The sequence below is a fragment of the Meriones unguiculatus genome, chromosome 12, assembly GCF_030254825.1.
Source record: "Meriones unguiculatus strain TT.TT164.6M chromosome 12, Bangor_MerUng_6.1, whole genome shotgun sequence".
NCBI lineage: Eukaryota > Metazoa > Chordata > Mammalia > Rodentia > Muridae > Meriones > Meriones unguiculatus.
In genome coordinates, this window is record NC_083360.1 from 23,065,466 (window position 1) to 23,079,109 (window position 13,644).

Below are 13,644 nucleotides of genomic sequence, written 5' to 3' on the forward strand. Positions count from 1 at the left end.
GGAGGTCCTATTCCCCTCCCATCCAACCCTAGTCTATCAGGTCTCATCAGGACTGGCTTCCTCTGTGGCTTGGTAAGGCTGTTCTCCCCTCAGGTGGAGATGATCAAAGAGCCAGCCCATGAGTTCATGTCAGAGACGGTACCTGTTCCTAATATTGAGGAACCCTCTTGGACACTGAGCTGCCATGGGCTACATTTGTGCAGGGGTTCTAGGTTATCTCCATGCATGGTCCTTGTTTGGAGTATCAGTCTCAGAAAAGACCCCTGTGCTCAGATTTTTTGGTTCCGTTGCTCTCCTTGTGGAGCTCCTGTCCCCTCCAAGTTCTATCTCCCCCTTCTTACATACGATTCCCTGCACTCTGCACAAAGTTTGGCTCTGAGTCTCAGCATATGTTTTGATGCCCTGCTGGAGAGAATCTTTCAGAGGTCCTCTGTGATAGGCTCCTGTCCTATTCCCTGATTTTACCTTACACCCATCAGAATGGCTATGATCAAAACCTTTAGTGACAACATATGCTAGAGATGATGCAGAGAAAGAGGAACCCTACTCCATTGCTGGTGGGAACGTAGACTTGTAAAACCACTTTGGAAGTCTATCTGGCACTCTCTCAGACAATTAGGAATAGTGCTACATCAAGATCCAACTGTACCACTCTTAGCCATCTATCCAGAAGATGCTAAAGTATACAACAAGGACATTTGCTCAACCATGTTCGTAGAAGCTTTATTTGTAATAGCCAGAAGCTGGAAACAACCTATATGTCCCTCACCTGAGGAATGGATACAGACTGTGGTACATTTACACAATTGTCGTCCAATAGACTACTACTCAGCAATAAAAAACAAGGAAATCATGAAATTTGCAAGCAAATGGTGGGATCTAGAAAAGATCATCCTGAGTGAGGTATCCCAGAAGCAGAAAGACACACATGGTATACACTCACTTATAAGTGGATATTAGACATATAATATAGGATAATCATACTAAAATCTGTACACCTAAGGAAGCTAATCAAGAAAGACCTTGGGTAAGATGCTCAGCCTTCATTCAGAAAGGCAAACAGGATGCACATCGGAAGAAGGAGACATTTTTTACAGACCTTAAATTTTATAGGTAGTAGGAGTCACATTCAGCAGGTTTTGGAAAATGTGATAACAAGTGGTGGAGGTACCCATGTTTTCTTCCTTGGATTTCACTAAGTACCCTAGCTATGAACTGAATATGTCCTTAGCAGAACTATGCCTCTCCCTTTGTACAATGAATTTTGCGTCCACTGTTCCTCTGGAGTAGTCAGTTAATGGTTCATCATGGAACTGATACTGGCATGACAGGAAAGTCCCCACCATGTGCAGGGCACTGTACCAGGGATAGAGACTCGGAAGAAAGTAACATGCCCCTCACTCACTAAGTTTTCAGCCTGTTCCTCTTGCTGCATTGCAATGGACGTTATTAGAACGTGCAGCTGCCTCTCACCTGGTTCCTGCTACATCTAATGAAGACAGATCTATGGCTTCTAATATTCCTGACGAGAAGTCCTAGTGCTGGTCACATATCGGGGTCTTAAATATATGATAAATCAAATCACGGTAAGAATGGGACTTTCTGTCTTTGGGCTGCTATCCTCCTCAATGAATCTTGGGACACACACACACTTACACATACACACACACACACACATATCTACTGCCATGAACTGATGGGTTTCTTTCTGTTTTAGAATTGTATTTAAAATCATGCTCTTTAGAACGTATCTAAGAGCTCATTGAGTTAACCCACTCTCCACCTAAAATGTGTCTCCTAGGCTGATGAAGTATGAGGTAGTAGAAGAATAAGCTTTTCAACCATGCCTTTAAAACCAGAGCAGGCGGTTCACAGGTGTGGTAAAGTCACGTGGGCGAGGCGTAAACGAGAACAGCTCACTTGTTTTACAGGCTGAGGCAAGGAACGGTTTTGTACAAGATCCCACAGCTTGAGAGTGGTCCAGCAAGAACACAGTCTTTGACCATACCGCCTTGGTGTCCAGTCGGAGAGCTCTCTGGTTGTTATGTTTCTTCCCCAGGTGGCTGTGGAGAAGGATAGAATGGAGAGCAGGAATTTGGGTTTGGGCAGCAGTTGGCCCGTTTGGAGCTGTAGAAGAGTGTGGGAAAGAGAGAGGAAAACCAAAGGGAACAGCCTGTGATAATAAGCTCTCAGTTCAGTTGGGGCTGCGGGCACTGGTGGGTGGCCTCCTCCCTGGTTAGTACTCTGCTCTGTGGGCTCAGGGGGGAAGTTTCTCTTAGGAGAGGCTGCTGCTCTGAGCTGTGCAGTAATGCCAGTGGGTGCTGGTGAAAGGGCTGAGAAGGGCTTTTCTTTTTTTTCTTTTTCATTCATGTCCAGACACTGTCTCTTTATTTTCTTACACCGAGTAGCAGTCTTCAGTGACTTTGGGCTGGAGGGATGTTTTTGTCTTCTTGGATTAGGAGGGAGAAGAAAAGAATCCCACTGCCCTGTGCTGTGTTGCCCCACCCCTGCCAAAGACTGCAGGGAGGAACACACTTGGCTGGACCCAGAAGACACTCCTGGGAGAAATCTGACCTCATCGACAGAGGGATCTGTGAGCCATCTTTGTGCTGAAGTTGGCTGGCTGTCCTTGGAGTGAATGCTCTTTGGGGTTCTTTGATTTCCTTGGAAGGATGCATTTCTGGAGTGCTGGATCTTTAAAGCCAGGTCTCAGGGTAAGAAAGCCTGCATTCCAGGGCTCATCAGAAAGCATTTCTCCATTTGTGAACAAGTATATATTGAGCACCTGTGCATCAGGTCTTATCTGTAATGGATCCTAGGGATAGGATGATGATCAAGCAGACAGGATCATTACTCTTTCACCCTCCAGTGGGGAGATGCTTCATGAACACAGGATATATAGTTTGCAATGGGTTCCATGATGGGGTGGGATGAGAGCTGAGTTGGAAAATCATGGAGAAGCCCATTTTAGACTGATGAGGGAAGACTCAAGGAGTAAAGGACTTTGGGTTGATACCTGGCAAACATAGAGACAGCAATCATGGGAAAAATTTCAAATGTGGTCCATTTGGCAGAGTGAGAAAGGCAAAGATTTAGAGATGAGAGATAGTCTTGGACCTTTTCTGAAGGCTGGTTGCTAGAGTGTTTTCTCGGAATGGTGGGAAGGACACTTCAGTAGGTGGGCAGGAACCAGGCAATACTTAGCCCTGCATGGGTAGGTGGTCAGACTTTCTTGGAGGAGCAGCAAGAAGACACTGAAAATTCAATATCAGGGGTCTGCGTTTACCTTCCTGGAATAGGAGGCCTCCAATACAGCCTTATCAGGATGATTACATGCAAACACAAGTAGATGTAGTTGAGGCTGTGTCAATTTATTCTCCTTCCTGCTGTATTTTTAGTAATATTTCCATCTCTTATAAAGAGGTTGTAATAATAGCCACATAGGCCTATTAGGAGGTTTAATGTATAATGAATATGGCTGAATATATGAGGCTTTGGAAAGACCCCAATGCAGGAATTCAACTTTATGAAGGAGACTGTGTGCTTTCACCCTTACTGTATAAAGAATGGCAGGACACGCTCTGATTTCTTTTCCTCTGTGGTTTCTATAAGACTCAGAACACAACTGATGGCCCCAAGTAGCTATGCTGTGGCTTTAATGACCTCTATATTTTAAGTCTTTTCTCTATTCCTTATATCTTCCTTTATTAAAAAAAATAAGTACATAGATTTTTTTTTCAAATCATTTTGCTGTTATTGAGGGACTTTTCCCAAATGGTCATCTTGACCAGCATGCTATTTTGCCTTGTTCAGGCCAAGATTGAGCTTGTTCATTAGATTTCAATGTATTAGTCATTCTTATGATGCTGCAATGAAACATATGATATAAACAAGTTGGAAGAGGAAGGATTTCTTTTGTTTCCTGGTTTCAGGGTGGTCAGTGCATGGTCACTTAAGCCAAGATGCTTGGCTAGATCCTCACAGCAGCAGAAGTTCAAGGTAGAGGTTATTCTTCACTTCTTGGCTGACAGGGAGCAATGAAAGGGCTGGGAATGTAAGGAAGGACAGGGAACACCACAAGATGGGGACCAAGCCTTTAAATTTGTGGGTGACATCTCAAATTTAATAGACAGTACCAGTGAAGGTACATGAGGATGGTTTATTGCTTTGACTTCTAACACCTTCTAAGTTCTTCTTAAATTACAATCAGCAACCTTAAGAAATGGATATTCTTGGCTTATTTAGACCTATCAGACAAGAATATATGAAGAAAGTGCTCGTAAGTTCATTTTAGTCAGTAAACAATTTACTTCAGAATTTGGGAGAAAATTTCTGTGCCTATGTTTGGAGTATCCAGGGAGTGACTAGCCAAAATAGGTGACCTGGCCTCTGGCAATGAGCACAGAGATAGATACTGGCCAGGTAAAAATCAACTGAACATACCAGAAATACCAGCTAGTGGTCACAATATTTCATAACTGTGGCCAACCCAGAAATCAAAATTAAACATCAAAAATAAGCATTAACCTGGAAGCTGGGTGGGTATTTGTTAGGATGGAATGATAAAGCAAAGTCAGAAAGTGAGTTAGAATCCATTAGGTGGCCTGAGAGTGGGCTCGGAGGACAGTGGGTAGAGCTTAAACTGGACTCCAGTCAAGATACCTGTAGGGGGATGGTCTGGTTCTACGATTGGAACCAAACTCTCCAGAGTCCAAGTTCTGAATGTAGGAGATTAGCTCAAGCTGATCTTGCTACTCCAGTTTGATCCATCTCCTTGTCTAAGCCCCAGGCTTGGAAGGAGGCCCAGAGGCCAGGCCCTTCTTTGTTCTCAACATTCTCTGCCTCTCCCTCCTGAGTTCTCCTCACCACTATGTAGGTGGCAATTGACCCATAATGGACATGTTTTTATTATGGTAATGGTACCACTTTCTGCAGAAAAGGGCAATACAATTTTGTTAATGAAAGTCATGTGTTGAGACAAGCTTAGATGGGAAATTCTGGGTCTGGTTTGGCCCTGGCTCAAAACCTTCCGGGAAAACACAAACTTTCAGAGCCACGCCCAGCAAGTCTTCATTCCCTCTGTCAGGTCCAGATGCTTTGCATTAGGGAAATAATAATGCCCCCCTGTCATATATATATGTATATATATATATAGTGTGTGTGTGCTGTAAAATGCTTATTAGGAAGCAGGCAATGGTGCTGATGCTTTCTTCTGGTAGAACACTGAGGGTTAGAGCCCACTAGTACTAGGTCAGCTGTATATATCTTTTCTTTGGGACAGTTGCTGAACCAGAAGACTGAGAGCTCCTGCCTGCTCTGTTGATGCTTCTCTGTAAAAGAAGAGAGAAGAACAGACACACCTTCCTGACTCTTTCGAGGTTTGTTTTAAATAGTCTAATATGAATTCATTACCATTCCATTGACTCCATTGCCTGTGTCTCTTAATAACTTCCATTTTCTTTTGCCTTATTGAGTCGACTATTTCAAGGATGCTTGGAGAATATTAAGATAAAAATATCAATACATTTTAAGAAAGTCCAACTGTCCTTACTGAGGAAGCCCACTGGATTCTCCTGACAACATTATCAAGTCCATTACCACCCAGGACTTGATAAATATCTGCTTAGTGTGTACTGTGAAAAAAGGTTTACTTATTAATTAAAAATATAATATTAACTTTACCAATAGATTGCGAAGTCCTTGGAAATGAGAACTCTCTATTCCCCTCCTCCCCCTCCATTTCAGTCTTCTTCAGTATCCTGCACAGTTATGGCACATCGCAGAGATAAATAAGCATTTTCTGGCAAAGATGGTGACATTCATATTTAGTTATGAATGTCCTCATTTTTTAAAAGTCCAACAAAGCCTTACTGACTGGTACTTCCCCAGGTATAGAAGAAAGTCAGTCATGTATATAACAGTAATAGCATGCTCATTTTCAGGTCCTCCTACATGCTAGAGCAGTATTCCTATTAACTCTTTAATTGTCACGGTCTCTCTATAAATTGGGCCAGAGGCTAAGGAAAGGAGGTAGCATGATCACAGCACTGTGCGACCAACCCCAGCTGCCTGATAAGTCCTAGCCCCTCTTCTTAAGGGACCTTCCATCAGCTTGGAATGAGTTTATGACTGGAACACATGCAAATCAAGTCCGTGTCATTGGATGAACTTCTCGTTAGAGGGAGGCAGATGGCTCAACTCTGAGGGTACCGAACCCTGAATATGCAGGCCTCCTGGAAATTCTGTAGAACTGTGCTTCTAGCCTGCAGATATTTCTTCTTTGTTTCCAATGATAGGCTGAATTCTTCCTCTCTGAATCAGTGAGCACGGATGACAAGTTGAATTCACAGAGTTTAGGGCTGCTTCTCCTAGACACTGTAGTCAGGCTACCACCTAAAAGGGCAGGAGAATGTCCCACATCTCTGCTATGGGCATTCTGGCATAAAGACTACTATTTCTTCAATTGGTTCTTTCCATCATTGGGCAGCTCTTGTGATGAGCTGAAGCGTGCTCTGTATTTCCCAAAGTCCTTTCTGAGTTCCCTGAGGCAAGTCTTCTCAACATTTTTGATTGTAGTTTTGACAGTTCATTTATTCCTTTACTTACTGTATAACACTGGCTTGATGGCTGGTGAGGCAAGAATTCTTTATTTATTTATTTATTAAGTCCGAGAGGGCCTTAGATAAGCACTCTGAGACGCCACAGGGTTGAGAGGAATAAAAGAGCGTTTCCTAGGAAGTATAATGGCTGCCTAAAGGAAGTCCACCAATATCCCAGAAGAGACAACCATTTCACCAGAAGAATTAGCTTCTGGGCTACTCTCCTGAGTGTTTCCTGTAGTTCCTTATGCATGAATGCACCAGGGAAAACTACCTTCACCATATCACTATTGCAAAAATCCCTTGAACTCTAGACCTAGTTGTCCACATGCCTCTTGCGTTCTGACGTTGTCACCCCAAAGCCACTTTTCATCTCAACACACTGCCAATCAAATTCATGACCTCTCCTGTAGTACATTCTTGAAGAGGCTAACACAACCTTTTGTCATCACACAGTAGGCAAATAACAGTGGCCACATTCAAGCCTGGACTGTCTTTATGTGTTCCACTGCTTGCCATAGTCTTAGGAACGGGGACTAGGGAGGAATGGATCACGTCTTTTAATTAATTAATTAATAATCATACATCCTGATTGCAGCCACCTGCTTCCTCACCTCCTGGTTTACCTTCCCACTCTCTTCTCCATTTCCCTACTCTCCTTCTCCTCAGTAAAGAGAAGCCACCCTCCGACGTATGAACCCACCTTGGCACATCAAATTGAATCAGGACTAAGCACATCCTCTTTCACTGAGGACAGACAAGGCAGCCCAGGTAGGGGAAAGTGAGCCACAAGCAGGCAACAGAGTCCATGTCAGAGACAGTCCCCACTCCATTTGCTAGTGAGCCCACATAAAGACCTGGTTGCCCATCAGCTACATATGTGTTGGGACCCTAGGTCCAGTCTGTGCATGCTCTTTGGTTGGTACTTCAGTCACTGTAGGCTCCCATGGGCCTAGGTTAGTTGACTCTGTTGGTCTTCCTGTGGAGTTATTGTCCCCTCTGCTTTTCTCTATTCTTCCCCCCAGCTCTTCTACAGGACTCCCCAAGCTCTGCCTAGTGTTTGGCTGTGAGTCTCTTATCTGTTTTGATCCCATGCTGGGTGGAGCCTCTCAGAAGACAATTTTGCTAGGCTCCTGTCTGCAAGCAGAGCAGAGAGCAGAGTATCATTTAATCGTGTCAAGGGTTGGCTCTCTCCTATGAGGTGGGTCTCAAAGTTGCTTGCTTAGTGTCTTTTCTCAGTGTGGTTCACTTTGACTGAACTTGAATCATTTTGGTGACCCTTTATCAAGGCTCTTATCTCAGTAAGAACCTTTGTTAATGAAATATCCCTTTCTGAGGTCCTTGTGCTTACACAAGATGCCTAGTTCTATCACAACCATCTAGTAACTGCAAACTAATGAACTTTTATTCTTTTTTTAAAATTCTTTATTAATTACACTTCATTCACTTTGTATCCCCCCTGTGGTTCCCTCCCATCCCAATCCTCCTTTCCTTCACCCTCTGCATGCATGCCCCTCCCCAAGTCCACTGATAGGGGAGGTCTTCTTTTCCTTCCTTCTGACCCTAGTCAATTAGGTCTCATCAGGAGTGGCTGCATTGTCTTCCTCGGTGGCTTGGTAATGCTGCTTCCCCCTCAGGGGAAGGTAATTAAAGAGCAGGCCAATCAGTTCACATCAGAGACAGTCCCTGTTCCTATTACAATGGAACCCACTTGGATATTGAACTGCCATGTGCTACGTCTGTGCAAGGGTCTTAGGTTATCTCCATGCATAGTCCTTGGTTGGAGTATCAGTCTCAGGAAAGACCCCTGTGCTCAGATTTTTTTGGTTCTGTTGCTCTCCTTGTGGGGTTCCTGTCCTCTCCAGATCTTACTGTTTCCCATTTCTTTTATAAGATTCCCTGAACTCTGCCCAAAGGTTGCCCATAAGTCTCAGCATCTGCATTGATAGTCTTCAGGGCAGAGCCTTTCAGAGGTCCTCTGTGTCAGGCTCCTGACTTGTTCCCTCTTTTCTCCTTCTGATGTCCATCCTCTTTGCCTTTCTGGATAGGAATTGAGCATTTTAACAAGAGTCCTCCCTCTTGATTAGTTTCTTTAGGTGTACAGATTTTAGTAGGTTGAACTTTTTTTTTCCATTTATTAAAATCATTTATTTACTGAGTTTTCTGCAAAATTATTAAATTGTGTCTATGAAAATTTAGGACAAGTTATGCACAGTGACATGTGCACCTGCTGATGAACACATGCAGTCCCATATACCCAGACATACGCATGTGCTCATGCACCAACCCACACCCCCAAACACCCCTGACACACACATGTGCATGTATCCAAAACCCAAATTTTTCTTTAAACATGCAAGGAATTTATCTAGATAATTAAAAGAAAAAAGAAAAGATCATGGTGAACTCCATTACAAAAGTCACATTATTCTGACATAAAATAGAACTTGACATTTGGCCTAATTATACTTTTCAAGTCTTAAATAATCTGCTTATCATTATGGATATTTAAATAAAGAAAACTCTTTTGATACCTTTTGCCCTTTTACAGCTTCATAGACATTTCAGAATTAAAAAGAAAATTAAAGTTGTTTCAACTGGAAGTTTTAAGAGATATGTGAATAATACATAAAATGCCGAAACTTGCTTTCCCACACTTTAGAGTAGGGCTGTGTTGTATATTAATAAAAGTATCTGTTTCATTCCCCATATACCAGAAGAGATTCACGGCAGGAATCAGTGAAAATTTTTTGAAATTTTACGTATTCAGTTATGCTCATCTAAGATTTTTTTCATCCCCTTGGTATATATGGTTTACTGTTATTTTAATGCATTTCCAGGGGTCAAAGTGTAGATTGCATGCCAATGATAAGCTCATTGACTTATGTTAAGTGCATAGAGAAATACTATATAAATACTATATATATATTGGGTTGAACTTTTATTCTTTACATTAGCTCCAATCTCCAGAAAAGCATTTGAAATATAGGTAATTTTCCAATGTCCACTCCCTGTTTGGGCAAATTATTTCTGTTCTAGGCCAGATACTTTGCTGGAGACACTGTACATTTGAAAGCTAACATTGGAATGCTGAATTTGAAAGCCAGGCTAGTCATTCAGAGTAGAGCTCAATTCAACAAGCATTTATAATGTGGTTCCAGTGTCCTGGGCAGTGTGCTGGGAGTAAGACATAGCAACAAGCTATAGGAATCTTATAAGGAATGCAGATCAGAGGTGGAAGCAGCAAAAGGAGTTGTCCAAAGGAACTGTATGTAGCATCAATCAGGACAGGGCAGAAGAGAAAGCAACTAACCCCTGAGTGTGAGGGAAAGAGTGGACCCTGAGAGCTTAGCTTAGCCACCTCTTTAGCCTCCTTTTAGTCTATACTGTTTAGAGAATAGTGACAAGGAAAAACAGCATAGCTATATGGGGATGGTGCAGTTTTTGTCTGATGCCTGTTTCGGTTGAATCTACTTGTAGGGCTGACTGGATCAGAAACCCCTAGAGGCATGAAGATGCCTCGTTATCACCTTTAGATATTCATGCAATAGCTCTGAGTATTTTGAAGAGAAATTAAATTCTTGAAGTGTTTCAGAGCAAAAGAAGTGAACTCATCTCTCAGTTTCCACAAAGGACTGGTGCAAGGATTTCAGGTCACCCAAATCCCCAGTTAACTAATGCTCTTACACAAAATGGTACAGTGTTTGCATATAACCGGCACACACCCTGCTGTACAATTGCATTAGTCCTGGATTATTAATGTTATATCCAACATAATGCAAGGACTATGTAATTATGTTTTTATACATGCGGTTTATTATATATGTAAGTGTGAGTGGACATGTGTACATATTTGTAGAGATGCTGACAGAGGCCAGAAAGAGGGCGTTGGATTACCTGGAATTGGGGTTACAGGCAGCTTTGTGCTGAGTGACATGGGTGCTAGGAACTGAAATCCTGTTCTCGACGAGAGCAACAAGAACTCTTAAGCACTAAGCTACCTCTCTAGCTTCCCCTTAGTCTATATTATTTAGAGAATAATGGCAACAAAAAAAGCAGAAATCCTGTGGTAATGATGCAGGTTTTGTTTGATGCCTGTTTAGGTCGAATCTACACGTGGGGCTGACTGTATCACAAACCCGTGCTCCGAGCTCAGTGGGCTTAAAATCTCTTTTCAATAGCAAATACTTCATCCCGTAAATCACCAGGACATCTACCCTGCTAAACAGAACTTCGTCGGCTTGATGGTTGAAAGCAAAGAAGCAGGCTAACCTCTGAAGTGAGGATCGAAGCCTCGGAACACAGGAGTTACATGCTGCCCTGGACAGGAGTCTGAGTCCTGGTGCGGTTTTCCTGTGGGTGTGGGTTTGGACTGCTGCACTCGAGCCTCTGCTGTCTGTATGCAGACTGACTGATATTAACCATCAGGTGGGAAAAGCAATTACATTTGCACAAGCTGGAGATCCGCTCGTCCCATTCTCCCTCCCTGCAGGCTATGTCAAAACACGAGGGCAGGATCCTGCTTCTTCTCACGTTTTAAAAACATACAGTGGACTTATGTTTACAGTACCTCGAAGGGATGTGACGCGGAACAGCAGAGCGCGCCATCCCTGCAAGAGCCACCCTGTGCTGCCCGCGGCTCTCTCCACAGCAGACCACAACACGGGCTTTGGGCGCCAACTCAGGGAGCGAGTCTCGCCAGGGATGTCTCTGAGTTTCAGTACTTAAACAATGTTACACGCTGTGCAAACAAACATCACCAACCATGATCTGACCTTGGATCCAAGCCTCGTCTGTCTGGGTCGCTCAGCCTGGGATTTTGGCAGTGGGGAAAACAGATTAGAATCAGAATTCCACTTCCAGACCAGATCCTGCTTCTTTCTTTCTTTTTTTTTTTCCCCCTCTGCAGGACCATAGGTGGGCCCTTGAGTTATCCCAGCTTCAGCTGCCCCATTTGAAAACACTGGTAGAAGCTGGGGGGAATGTTTGGCACCAGGCCAGTGATTTTCATACTCATCTGTGTTGCTGGGAGATTTCTATTAGAAATGGCTTCTTACAAAGGCAAACCCCAAAGCTAACATGTTCTAGAGAAGGCAGGAGAAAGTGTCCACTCTGTCTTCTGCTCGGGAGCTTCTTAGAGACACATGTGTGCCTAGTTTCCTCCAAGTACGTTGGACACGTTGGACTTGGTCTCAGGTCTTGATTTAAGTCTTCAATAATCCTTAAGATGTACTATAAATACAGAGTCACCGCGGAGATTATGGAAATAGTTGTGTATATGAGAAAGGGGTGAGAGCAAGAGAAAGACTGTAGATTATAAGCGGGTGGTATTTTATTTTTCTAAAGACACATTTCTAATGTATTTTTCTTAATTATAAATGTAAGATACATTTATAGAAAAAATCATACTGGGCGTAGTGATGCATGAATTTAATTCCAGCATTTGTGAGGCAGAGACAGGCAGATATCTGTGAGTTTGAGGCCAGCCTGGTTTCAGAGTGAGTTCCAGGACAGCCAGAGCTACATAGGAGACCTTATCTCCAAAAAAAAAAAAAAGGACTTGTAGCTCCTCTAAATTGACATCATAATACTGAAAGACAACTTTATTACTTAAAAGACTTTCCAGGCAGAATGGGCATAGCTTAAAAGACACACAGTATGGGGACCACATGGCTTTCCTGGTTGAGAGATGACCCCCAATTCTCTCATCTGTGCATCTTTGCAGTACAAACAAATCACATCTGTGTACTGTGACCCATTTGATCTTCAAAGCCAGATGAAGAGGCTGTACAGGTAGCTCAGTAGTTAGGAGTGCTTGCTGCTCTTGTGGAAGATGAGAGTTTAATTCCTAGCACACACACATCAGGCCGCACATGGCTACTTGTAACTCCAGCTCCGGGGGTCTGTTGTCCTCTTCTGGCCTTCATAGATACCCACATTCAGGTGTATACACAGAGACACATATACATAAATAAAAATAAGATGGATTTCTAAAAAATGTGAAAGGAAAGTTGACAGGGTCAACAGTGGAACTCTCTCACAAAGATGAAAAAGATGCTCAAAGTGTAACAGGTGGCTGGCCGCTTCTGAGATTGTCAACATCCTACTTGCTGCCATCTTGATTCATTTTCCTTCTTTTTATGTCCCTTTTGATTTTCTGGGTAGAAGCTCTTTGTTCAGTGTTGACCCCTGATTGTCACACCCACTCCAAAGTCATTGTGGTGTCCTTCCTTTTGTCTCCCCCAACCCTCAAACTTAGAGCATCGGCCCCTACAATCTAGTATATAAGTAACTTTTTTATTCTTTAATTTTTTTCTGTTATTGAAATTCGATTTTTTTTCTCACATAACATATATTGTTTACAATTTCCCCTGCATCTACTTCTCCTAGCTCCTCCTCTTTTTCTCCTTCCATCCATTTTCTGTCTCTTTTTAAAAAGCAAACAGGCCTCTAAGGGAATATAACATAACATAATAATATAATATGATAAAACAAAAGCAAACACATCTGTATTGGACAAAAACAAACAGAAGGGAAAGAGCCCAAGAGAAGGCACAAGAAATAGAAACCCAGTCACTTACACACTTAGGAATCCAGTAAAAACACTAAACCAGAAGCCATAATATGTATGAAAGGAAAATTTTTAGGTGAAAAGAAGAAAAAAACATATATAAAATAAAAAGCAATAAGATAGAACTAGAGAAAAAAAAAGAAGGAAAAGGAAAAGTTCTGACATGACAGAGTGAGATACCCTCCAAAGATGACTTTGACATCAGTTTCTGTTCCATCTACTGCTAGCCATGCAGCCTACCATTAAGAGTAGTTTTTTGCCCCAGCGAGACTCTCTGGGAGAAAACTAAATTTTCATTTGTAAGTGGTTATCAGTTGGAGATTTCTTCCGGGTTGGTAATGGGAATGTAAGACACATTGATTTGTAGAAATGAAATCATGCTGGAAATAGTGGCACATGGGTTTGAGCTTTGAGCTTCTCTTTGAATGTGAGCTTCTCTTCTTAGCTTTCAGACCCCAGCTGGTGGAAACCCCT